The sequence below is a fragment of the Stenella coeruleoalba genome, assembly GCF_951394435.1.
Source record: "Stenella coeruleoalba genome assembly, chromosome: 12".
Classification (NCBI taxonomy): Eukaryota; Metazoa; Chordata; class Mammalia; order Artiodactyla; family Delphinidae; genus Stenella; species Stenella coeruleoalba.
In genome coordinates this window covers 62159285-62172333 of record NC_137158.1, presented here as the reverse complement: position 1 = coordinate 62172333, position 13049 = coordinate 62159285, and the positions used below count along the sequence as shown (strand labels likewise).

Here is a 13049-nt window from a genome sequence, read left to right as displayed (position 1 = left end):
TCGGCAGGCGGACTCTCAACCACTGCGCCACCAGGGAAGCCTTGTTAGAAGATTTTTAATCACAGTTTCAATTTCATTACTTGTGGTTGGTCTGTTCATATTTTCTGTTTTTTCCTGGTTCAGTCTTGGAAGGTTATACCTTTCTAAGAATTTGTCCATTTCTTCCAGGTTGTCCATTTTATTGGCATAGAGTTGCTTGTAATAGTCTCTTATGATGCTTTGTATTTCTGCGGTATCTGTTGTAACTTCTCCTTTTTCATTTCTAATTTTATTGATTTGAGTCCTCTCTCTCTTTTTCTTGATGAGTCTGGGTAAAGGTTTCTCAATTTTGTTTATCTTCTCAAAGAACCAGATTTTAGTTTTATTGATCTTTGCTATTGTTTTCTTTTTTTCTATTTAATTTATTTCTCCTCTGATCTTTATGATTTCTTTCCTTCTACTAGCTTTGGGTTTTGTTTGTTCTTCTTTCTCTAGTTCCTTTAGGTGTAAAGTTAGACTGTTTATTTGAGATTTTTCTTGTTTCTTGAGGTAGGCTTGTGTAGCTATAAACTTCCCTCTTAGAACTGCTTTTGCTGCATCCCATAGGTTTTGGATTGTCATGTTTTCATTGTCATTTGTCTCTAGGTATTTTTTGATTTCCTCTTTGATTTCTTCAGCGATCTTAGTTATTAATTTGTTGTGATTCCAGTGCTCTCACAAGAGGGAGTGAGCACACATCCTTTTACTCCCTCTCCTTGCCAGAACCCTTGGTAAGCATAACTTTTTGTTTCTATGTCTGTTTCTGTTTTGTAAATAAGTTCATTTGTATCATTTTTTCAGATTCCACATAAAAGTGATATCATATGACATTTGTCTTTCTCTGTCTGACTTACTTCACTTAATATGATAATCTAGATCCATCCATGTTGCTGCAAATGGCATTATTGTATTCTTTTTTATGGCTGAATAATATTCCATTGTATAAATATACCACATCTTCTTCATCCATTCATTTGTTGATGGGCACTTGCATTGCTTCCATGTCTTGTAAATAGTGCTGCCGTGAATATTGAGGTGCAAGTGTCTTTTTGAATTAGAGTTTTCTCCAGATGTATGCCCAGGAGTGGGATTGCTGGGTTATATGGTAGCTCTATGTTTAGTTTTTTAAGGAGCCTCCGTACTGTTTTCTCTAGTGGCTCCACCGTAGGAGGAAGTTTTGAAGGCAGCTGAGCTGTGCCCTAGCCGGTAATGAGCCTCTGCCATGTATGTTCTCTTCACATGCCAATGATCTCAGTTCACCTCTCTCCTGTCTCAATTTCTGCCAGTTCACAAGTTTCAATCACTGACAGGCAGCAGCCAAGAGCTGTGGAGGTGATTTAGCAGAGCAGTTGTTTAGAATCATGTTCTTTGAAGTTCTAGAAATTTCTCAGAGACCTTCAAGGGCACAGAGGTGGGGTGGAGAGTGTGACTATGGGTCTCCCCAGGTCCACCCCACTTCAACAATAGCACTCTTCCTTTATTCTCTTTTGCATCACAGCTCACATGAAGTTTCATTTGAAAGAAAAAAAAAAGCTTAAAAATTTTTTTAAAAACCTCACTGAACTACAGAAAGGATAAAGAGGTGACTGAATATATAAAATCCTATGCAGATGTGATTTGTTTGAGAAACACAGGGTTGTATTGTTTGACTGATCGTCTAAACCAATTAATCTCTGAAATGGAACACAGAGGGAGAAAAAGGAACAAAACTGTCATACAACTGCAGTTAGTTGTGGGGTTATTATATTGGCCTGATTCACTGAAAGACTCTCCTTTTCAGCTGAATAATCTTCAAACACACCGTATGCATCTCCCCAGCTGATGTCAACAGAGACATTTTCATGTTGCTGTTTTTTGTTTTTTTTTAATTCTATGTGTCATGAATTTAGTACAATCTTAGAACACAGGCATTATTTTACTCCTGTCGTGTGCTTCTAGGACTTGGCTCAACAATGGACTGGACATTGTTTCTTTCTTCAAAACACGGAAGGAAAATGTGAAAAGTTAAAATGTATTAGGTGCCTTTCTTCTTCCAAATTATTGACCTTCAAGAAAGTATGGGGTAAAATGCTAACAGATGAAATTGTTGAACCAAGAGAAGAATGAAACTTTTGGGTCCCTAAGTCATGAAACAGTATGGAATGTTATCCCATTGCCCGTGTGCCTGACTTCTACATCTTCTAATTCTGTCCTTCTCTCAAAGCAAAGCTTATTTCTCACCTTCCTGACAATTTTCAAGAGTGGTCTGGCACCTCTCTGCCAGTGTGCACACATAGCCTTGATCATGTGGTTCTGTTCCATTCCCTAGAGGTCTTCCTATCCCACTTGAACACTTTGAATACTAAGACCTATCTTGCATTTCTTTTATTCTTGAAGTGGCATGTACTACATGCTTAAAGAAAACATTGCCAATGCTTTCCTGGCAGAGACCACCAAGAATCCACCTGTAGGTAAACAAGATCTGTTTATGGCTTGTTGTCGTGAAAGAGAACACACCTCATGGGGAACTGTGGATGGTGGCAGAAATGAGTAATGATAGAATTGGGGCTTGTGTTAGGTGATTTGGGTGAAGGTTTGAGGAAGTGGGGCTTTGCTCTGAATTGGACACTGTCTGTGATTGGTATCATCATAGATCTAATCTAGAAGCAAGGGAGACTAGACTGCGCCTATAGCTGTAATCAGTAAATCCACAGCCGGAACTCATATTAGTCAGGACATGTGGATTTGGTTCATTTTTGTTGTTTGGACAACGTTCAAGGTGTTGTGTTGAAACATCGTGGTCTCGTGTCTGTCCTCATCCATCATGGCTACAGAGTGGCCTTGCCTAGTGTAGATGTTCTTTGAAATCCTTTCCATCCAATAGGGGAACACCAGAGCCTATCTGTCAGCACCAGGCCAGCTCCTGCTGTCGGGGACTGCTCTGCTCTTTCTCAACGTGAAATTGAATTGATTTTCAGCAGCATCACATCTTTATCAAAGATCCCTGGGTGGGTGAAGGCATCCCAAGAGATAGGACCTCTGAGCTTTAATCTCTGATCTCCCCTTTCTTTCTTACAGTGAAGGCATTATATAACTTCTCTTCAAGGCTGTCTTTTGATCTATGGAGGAAGTTGCACTGAACTTCAAGGGAGTCTCCCAGTTCTCTCCTTTCACTGGAACCTCACGGTAAGGATCAAAACCTAATTTCTTCTTTATGCTCACAAGGTTCTGGACGCTAACCCTTAGTGTGCTTGTCCCATTCTTAAAGGGACCAAGTTACAGTGAGGCTCTGTCAAAGGAGGACAATGAATCCGAGGACACAGTGTGGTCTTCTGTTCCGGAGGACTGCTTTCTGTACCCAACCAGTATGGCCATTTCATGCCAATCTCTTTGGACGGTTTGGGTGAAAATTAGCAGGAATCTCTTTGATCCAATCCTATGTAAAACATTTCTTTGGTCATTTGTTTGTCATGGATACTGACTTTTGAGCAGTGGTTCATAATCTTGGCTGCACAACAAAATCAAAGGGGAGCTTTTAAAAAAAGAAACTGGTTTAATTGATTGGTGTGGGGCTCAAATATCTATCTATCTACTTATCTATCTCTATCTATCTATCTACCTATATCTATCTAACTACTTATCTATCTATCCACTTGTCTATCTATCTACCTATATCTATCTAACTACTTATCTGTCTATCTATCTACCTACCTATATCTATCTAACTACTTATCTATCTATCTACTTGTCTATCTACCTATACCTATCTAACTAACTACTTATCTGACTACCTACCTACCTATATCTGTCTAACTACTTATCTATCTACTTATCATCTCTATCTAACTAGTTATCTATCTACCTATATCTATCTACTTATCTGTCTATCTACCTATATCTATCTATATGTATCTAACTAGTTATCTATCTATCTATCTATATCTAACTACTTATCTATCTATCTGTATCTATCTACCTATATGTATCTAGCTAGTTATCTATCTATATCTATCTAACTACTTATCTATCAACCTATATCTATCTAACTACTTATCTATCTATCTATATCTATCTAACTACTTATCTATCTATCTATCTACCTATTTTTAAAAAATTCCCAAGGCAATTCTAACAAGACTCATTCTTAAAAATAAAGAGATCCTTTGCCCTGAGTTGGTAGTGTAAATTTTCCCTTGAGGAAGTCAAGGAAAATTGTAACTATAGGTATTTAGTTTTGGTATGATTTGCCTTAAATTATTCACCTTTGTTTGCTCAGGCCGATGAACTTTATGTGACTGACTCTTGGAAAAGCAATATTAAGCTAAAGCTCCAACTGACGAATGAATCGTCTTAAAACAAAACAAAACTGGCTATAGTTTCTCCAGGGTTTTGATGAGTTAAAATAATTCTGCATCCGTGGTCACCCTCTCTGCTCTATAAACAGGATGAGGGGGCAGTGGCAGTAAAAACGGGAGCGCCAGTGACTGGCGCTGGCTTGACAAGCAGACGTATAAACAGAGTCTTGGGAGGAAGTTGTGTTTATAGCAACTGAAAGGGAAGCCCTAACCTCAGAAGTGACTGAGGGACTTTGGTGCCTATAAATAGCTAGTCAGGTTATTTCCAACATTTGATTATAACTGTTCATCAATAAATATCTTCCAATATGTGTTGGAAATTAATCATTGGTTCAACACTCATTCAGATGTCTGTGGTACTTTGGGTTTCTGCAAAATCATTATAGACTAAGCCACATAACTTCCTGGTATATAGACAGCACTGTGTTTCAAACTGACTTACAACACTGAAAACTCTAAAGACGAAGGTGACTGAGGTATAAATGTTAACTCATATAACTTTGTCTCCTCTGTGAAGGCCAGCACAAAGGGCCTTGAACATGCTCCTGTGTAACTGATGCCAATGATTACTCTAGAGAAAAGTATTTATTACAAAGAAAAGCATAGACTGAGCAATGTCCTCTGTCATATAGGCTGTATATGTATGAATATATCTATATAGGTATAGATGACATATTTGCTGAAAATAAACACTTGCGGATTGACTGAAGTGATGTATACACAGAAATATATTGGAACCACAGCTCATTAAACTGGTAAGTTGATTTCCTGGGATACATTATTACCTTTAATTACATTCTAAAGTGAGGTATTGAGAATTTTATTATAGTGGAAGTATGCTATGTGATATCCTAAAATTTAAAGACATTAGCTTTTATTTGGGGAAAAATAAAAGGTAATATAATTGAGTGCTTAAGATGGAGGACTCTGGGGCCAGACTTCTTGGGTTTAAATACTTGCTCCATTATGTACTATGTGTGATCCTGGGCAAGTAATTTAATGTCTCTGAATTTCATCCTCATCTGTAAAATGGGACAATAATAACACTCATAGGACTGATCCCAGAGAATTAAATTATTTAATGTAATAAAACACCTGGAACAGTGCCTGGCACAGGGTAAGATCTTTATTATAAACACCAGGTGCTTAGATTTTTGGTCTCTCAGATTGTTGAGTAGTGTGAAATGGATTTTGATTGAGCAAGGAAACTTGCTGAAACAGTCTCTGTCTACTGAAAATTATTTTTCTGAAATAACACCTGGTTCAGTGTCAGAAAAACTTAATGCTAAGCACCTGGTCTAAGGAATGCAGCTTAGAAAACTCCTGGGACTAGGGCTGTCAGGTTACCTTGTACTTCCTATGACTTCTGAAGGGGAACAATAATTTCTTTGAACAGAATCTCTCTGTTTCCATCCCAAGATGGAAAAAAAAACCCAAATCTAGTTAAAATAATTTCAAAAGATTTTTGTTTATAGTGTGAATAATATTTAAGTATCTGTTGTAGAAAGTGCTTTCATAAGCCCAGAGGACACTGAAGGACAGAGAGGATGTCTGTAGTCCTTTGTCAACACTTCCTTTCATCTTCAGGGGCTTTATAGGGTTGACTTCTTAAACTTTCTACTCAAAGTGCTGAGGCAAGGCTCCCTCACAGATCTCTCTGGAAAGCAGGCCCTACTAGGAACTCTTCAGGGACGCTGTGAGTGCCTGCTGCCTGGCTGAATGCTCTCTGGTTCACAGTTACTAAGCTCCCTCTTAAATGGAACAGGAAATCAGTACCAAGACACCATCCATAGGCCCCGGAAAACGGTGGGGTGTTTCCACACTGGGGAGGTGTTCTGTCATTTCTTTCTTTCTTTTTTTTTGCCATGCCCTGAGGCATGCTGCATCTTATTTCCCTCACCAGGGATCGAACCTATGTCCCCTGCAGTGGAATCATGGAGTCTTAACCACTGGCCCGCCAGGGAAATCCCTGTCCTTTCTTAATAAAGGAAATTAAGCTGATTTATGATAACACAGGAGCTCAGATGCTAGAGAGTAAATGGAAAAGATTTCAAAGATATTTGTGTGTTCTTTTTGAGTAGGCAGGAGAATTAGCTTTATTTTGATGAAATTTTAAGTAACATGGCACTGGCGTTGAAACTGAAGGTCCCATTATTTAGCAACCATTATCTAAATAATAACGACAGCAAGAACAAAAATGAGTATTTCCTTTGCATGTATCACATCTTGGCATGGTTCTACACAGAATATATTAGCCATTACTTGCTTAATCTTCACAACAGCCCTGTAAAAATCACTATCATCTCGGGGTCCCAGAGTGTGGATGGGAGGATATTGTACATTAGAAATCACGTGGCAGAGCAAGTGATGCTGGGATTGACTACAAGGCATAAGATGATTTCGAGATCACAAAATCTGGATCAAATCCAGGTGTTCTGGGATTGACTCCAAGGCATAAGATGATTTCGAGATCACAAAATCTGGATCAAATCCAGGTGTTTTTTTTTTGTTTGTTTTTTTTGTTTTTTTTGAAATCCAGGTGTTTTGATCCCTGGTGGCGCAGTGGTTAAGAATCCACCTGCCAATGCAGGGGACACAGGTTTGAGCCCTATTCCAGGAAGATCCCACATGCTGCAGAGCAACTAAGCCCGTGTGCCACAACTACTAAGCCTGTGCTCTAGAGCCTGTGAGCCACAACTACTGAAGCCCACGTGCCTAGAGCCCGTGCTCTGCACACAATGAGAAGTCCGTGCACCGCAGCAAAGAGTAGCCCCCGCTCGCTGCAACTAGAGAAAGCCCGTGTGCAGCAATGAAGACCCAACGCAGCCAAAAATAATAAAATAAATTTATTAAAAAAAAAATCCAGGTGTTCTGACCCCCGTGTCTCATGATCTGGCATTTCTCCAACTAAAGAGTTTCAAAATGAGAGAAATGAATGACTCCTGAATATGGAAGTATTTTTATGTAAGGCTAATCCTGTTCTTCTATTTATTTAGTGCCCCTCACTGAAACAACTCTTTTCTATCAGTTATAAATGCACACAATATAATTCAAAGATTTTAAAAAACAAGACAAAAATTTAGCTTGTTACATGGCTGTGTGCTGATCCCTGAAATTGTGGGGGGCTTTTCTCTTCACAGGCACATACTCTGTGAAGAAAAGATTTACATAATCTCTAATACTGCCCTGAAGTCCTGAATGAATTACATTTTTCCATTATAGTCCTTGCTTCCCCACAATCTCCCCCGACCCTGAAAAAAAAAAAGCCTAATTTTCTATCAGGGAAAGAAAAGGAGGCCATTAGTTTGTGTCTGGAAACAGTGGAGGAATTACTGAGCTATTTACAAGCTCTGCACATGTGGAATCAATCTGATATTCCATTAGATGGTTCAAAAATGTATTCAAATTATGTAGTTTTCAAATGTTAAACTTTGGAATTTGTTTCTTAATAGGAAGCTTTTTAGGATAGTTTGCCTGATGGATATCCCCTTTTGTGAATTTGAATAACAAATTGTTTATAATAATATATAAGCCATCTTAATTTATGTTTTATTCCTGTTTCCTGAAGGTTGGTGCAAGTCTGGTGATGTGTATTTCTGCTCCTTGCCTAACAGGGAGGTGATGACTGCAGCAAATTGAAAGAAAATCAGGGCTAGGAGAAGTCCCTCTATTTCATTAGGCTCCTGTTTTTGATAGTTGCCCATGAATTTGCAGTCATACTTAATTAGCCATAATATGATTTCTATGCAAGTTTGTCCTTAAAGAATGTGACAGTGTTTAAGTACAGGTGGATTTTTAAATGAGACCTTTGAAGCAATAAACTAAAAGTAAATGAATTATTCATGTAGAATTGGATATCTGTTAGAACTTCTGAGATACAACACTTCAAAATCTAGTTGAACTGGGTTAAAATATGTAAATTCATTAAAGTCAATGAAATGCAAAATGATATTTCAGTTATGTGCCAAATAAGATCCATGTTCCTGGCCCAGTATACACTTTTCCCATGTGTTTGTAATAACAAAGCTGGAGGTATAGAAGAGATATAAACATTGTTGCATGGAATTGCTATTGGAATAATGCTCTACATTTCTGTGTAATGCTCTCACATATGTAATTTCTTTTGATCTTTGTAGCAGTTTCACAAAGTTAGATACTATTATCCCCATTTTACAAATTCAAGAGCTTAAGTGTATAGAGAATAATAGAAATAGTGTATGGAAGACAGCATGAAACAGTGGAAAGAGAACAGACTTTGAGATCAGACAGATTCAGAATCCCACCTTCACCCCTTAGTGCATTGATGAACTATGAATATACAGTTTAGGCTCTTTAAGTCTTATTTTCATCATCTGTAAAATGGGATAATTCTACTGACCTCACTGAATTGCTGCGAGAGCCAAAGGCAATAAGGTATGTGGAAGGTCTCACCTGACTCAGCTTAGCTTTTTCTGGAAGATATGGGTCATAACTCTAGGAGACTCAAAACCCAGTGCTTCTTGGGTATTTGGTTGAAATCTCTTTTCTGCCATTTATGACATTGGGACACACTTTCCTGGGCCCGGTTGCTGAAGCCATAGGGAGCCCCTGACGAGAGAGGAGCAAAGCGACCTCTGCCCCAGATAAAAATCATCACCTTCCTGACGCCTTGTTATCCACATCTGGATTTAGCCGTCGTTCTCCCCAAGTGGTAAAGATCTACAGATGTGTGTGTACAGTAAGAATTACACGGTCCTGCTGCTTATATTTTCTATGCTTCACTTTTAGCTACTTTGTGGGTACACGTGTTCACCAGCTGTAAGAAACTGCTCTATCCATGTGCAGGATTCTTGTCACCCACAGCATATGTCTCCTGAGGTCCCCTATGCACATGTTTCGGCTATCGGTTTGTGACATGCAGGGTATCCATGGCTTTATGACATTACTTGTCTCTAACAGCTGCAAAGGAAGAAGATGACTGGCACTTGGTTAAGTTCACTGCCAAAACAGAGAAGTGGAGGAACAGGGAGCAAAATTATGTGTACAGCATTACACAGAGAGTCCATGACCAAGCGGAACGGATGTTACCGACCTCTTGTCCAATTCCCTGTCCCCCAGAGGGAACAACGCTCCTTTGACTCCTGGGCATGCCCTCATACCTTCCCTCTTTTGCAACCTCACAAGTGTATTTTCCACACCACAGCTGCGGGGGTCTCCACCCACTCCCACACAACTTATATTTAGCTCTGAAGACAAGGGTTCGCTTGACCTCAACAGAAATCAAAGGGGAGGCCAGACTGCCAGGGCCTGGAAAAAAGGAGGAGGAAACTAAAAGAAGTTTCTCTGTAGAAACTGCAGGAAAATCTCTGACCTTGAGGTCCTCGGAGAGAAGGCGTTCTAGCCCCGATGATGACAGAGTTGAATTAAAATACAAATGCTTCCAAATATCTGTTGCCAGGAAGCAGATGACATGCTAAATTACTTTGTGGATTGACTACTTAATTCAGCGATTTCCTGAGTCAGGAATTGCCAGGAGAGCCATTTTGTCCTTTCTGGCAGAAAAGCCACTGGGATGGCTGTCTCCAGTCCCCTTTCCTGTGCTTCCTGCGTAGGAAGGCCTGTTTCCTGCAGAGAGATGCCTGATTAGACAGCACTATTTTGGTAGGCTGGGGACGAGGTAGCAAGGGAAGCCTTTCATTTGATATCGATTTGGGAACAGTGTGGATATCATATACATCATAGAAATATAAATCCTTTAGAAAACGTAAAAATCGTGAATCCAAAGCAAATTAGACCCAGTAGAGGTCCAAAAAAAATCATATTGCAACATTTTCATCTGTTTGATTTTAAATGTTTTGAGATGCCTGGTTTATTTTTTGTGTAAAGAGCTCTGCTTCAGTCTTAATGCAGCTTTTTGAAGCTGAATTTTGAGCGTTGGGATTAATATTTGCCAAGCGAATATGATGCTGCTAAGGGGTCTGATGTTGGTGAGGGATGACTTTGGGAAGATAGCCTAGCAGTAGGCTGGACTTTAAGATTTGACCCTGAGCCAGTGTGGGGATTTTATAGGAACCCGGTGGATGAGCTATTTGTATCCCAGTTTGTAACTGTTCTTCCATCGTTACGATTGATTCCTTCAGCAGTGTCTTTACCTTGCCCTAAAAGAAGTAAAGTGGCTGAATCAGAGGCATATAATTCAGCAAAGCTAATTAAACACAAAGGTCAGAACATTCAGGCAAAAGGGAATTAAGGGTAGGAAGTAAATTGGAACCACAAATGAATTTGTTCACAAAACATAGAGAGTGAATGATTTATTTCTTCGAATACTTGTTTGGTGTTGATTCCGTGTGACCTCGTGTTGCTGTGTGAGGCTTGTGTGTGCCCTGACCACTCAATTAGATTGTCAACTTCTCAAGAGGAGGCTTCTGTCTTGGGCTTTGAATTCCGAGAATTGTCCAGAGCCTTACTTGCCATCTGTTTGCTAGTATTGATGGTGATGGCCGAGTTTCTTCTCATCCACAAGCTTCTACTGTGGAACAACAAATATTGCAACACTAAACATGTTAGCAATTATTTTGGGAGTTGTTATTTGGGATCACAGAGCATCCCAAGTTAATTGCCTTTAAACAAATTTGGATTTATTTCTTTGAGTAGTTTCTAATTTCTATTTTTAGGTTTTTATTTCAACGTCCTGGGGTTGGTCAGAGAGCTGTCGCTGAGAGTAAGTTCGTGCAAAACAAAATCATCCGTTGGCCATGGGGTGTTATAGAGCGATTCCTTCCCTAGTGGAGGGTGTGATTAGTTGACTCTAGTAGCTGATTCTATTCATTTTATATTTTCTTATTTTATTACAGCAGTGATTTTGCAATCGAAGCTCTATAGCTTATTCTCATGTTTTGTATTTCTTTAATCCTAAAGAAAATAATGTAAAATAAATACTTGACAGATGGCTTTAAAATTTCTGCTCCTGATTTCTCGGGCATTGCCTTCCAGTAGGAGGATTATGCAGGCCTGAGGGGTCTCTGGATGTATCATCAGCCAGTTTTGGGATTTGTTGTCACATCTGCCAAAGAAGGTCAAAAAACAACAACAAAAATGAAACAAAATCTGAAGCTTTCCCTTTGGCTTTTTTCTAACAGCACTGGTAGAGAGTTTAAGTGGAAAGCAGTCAAAGATATTAACTAAAATGAAATTTTGGTAATATTTTTATTAAGGCATACTATTCAACTGTATTATTGTGGGTAATAAATAACTAATTCTAGTATATATCAATAATTAATAATTAATTTAGTGTATATCCCAATAAAGGAGCATAAAGCCTTAAAATCATTAGCTCAGCTTGTAAATATGGTGTGAATATAAACTTATCCTGTCTTAATATGCTTTTTGAGTCTCTTATTTGCATCTCCTATCCACCAGAGGACCAATTTAAAGTAGAGAACAGATATCATCTAGAAGAATAAATGGGAAAAAATGGAATAAAACCTTTTGAAAAAAATAAAATAGTTGTAAGAGCTGAGGGGGGACTTTCTACATATTGAATTGTATTCTAGAGCTATAATATTTTAAACCGTGTGGTGCTGATAGAGGTATAGACTGCCCAGTGAATCAAGGTAGTCTAGAAATAAATCATAAAAGATCACCTAGTATATATAACAATAACATCACAAATTAGTTTGAAGAGAGAACATTCAATAAAGGATGTCAGGACAATTGCTTAATTATTTGAATAAAAATCTTACTAGGTTCTCATTTAGTACCACACACCAAAATAGATCAAAGTGGATAAAATAGTTATACACTAAAATGAAGCAACTGAAAGAAAACACAGGTTTTAAAAACATCTTATTATGGAAATAAACTTTCTAAGGCAAAAAAACAAAGAAACCTTAAAAGGAAGATTGTTATATCTGACAACATAAAGAAACTTTAGAAATGTTGTATGTCTATAAAAAATTTAAATTTATTCTTAGTAGCAAAACGTTATTGAATAATATTGCAGCATATACAACAGACTATTACCGTCATTATATAAAAGGCTCTTATGAATCAACAACAAAAATAGGAAGATGCCAAAGTATTGAATAAAGATATCGAAGTTAATTGACAAATGAAAATGTGCAAATAGCTAATAAATATCACGAGTTCAGTCTCTAATAATCAAAGAAATGCAAATAAAATCGATGTGATATTATTTTTCTCCCATCAAATTATCCGAAATTTAAAAATGATAATGTTCTGTGTTGAGAGGCACTCTATTCACTGCTGATAGAGATATAAACAGATGCAACTTTCTGGAGAACAATTTGGAATATATATTTTAAAAGCCTTAAAAATTTTCCCCTTGATACAAAATTCTACTTTTAAGAATTTTCCCGAAGGGAAGAAGAGATGTACACAGCGATTTTTGTGCAAGTATGTTCATGTGGCATCGTATCTTATGATACAATATTGGTAAAACAACAAATGTTCAACAACAGGGAAATAATTAAATAAAATGTGAGAGATCCGTATCATGGCCTATTATGCAATCTTTAGAAGTTGTGTTTCTAAGAATAATGACAAAATGAAACACTAATACTATATACATATAGTTTTTTTAATTTTTATTTATTTAATTTTGGCTGTGTTGGGTCTTCGTTTCTGTGCGAGGGCTTTCTCTAGTTGCGGCGAGCAGGGGCCACTCTTCATCACGGTGCGCGGGCCTCTCACTGTCGC

General features: G+C 38.1%; 1 long non-coding RNA gene across 2 annotated transcripts in view; it reads left to right on the top strand.

Annotated features, from left to right (window-relative positions):
* LOC307195601 overlaps positions 1 to 13049 on the top strand; it is a 56055-nt gene that overhangs the window by 30043 nt on the left and 12963 nt on the right. For both annotated transcript variants that reach the window (XR_013830890.1, XR_013830891.1), the window contains exon 3: positions 3076 to 3183. This is a non-coding gene — a long non-coding RNA (uncharacterized lncRNA). The remainder of the gene's footprint in view (positions 1 to 3075; positions 3184 to 13049) is intronic.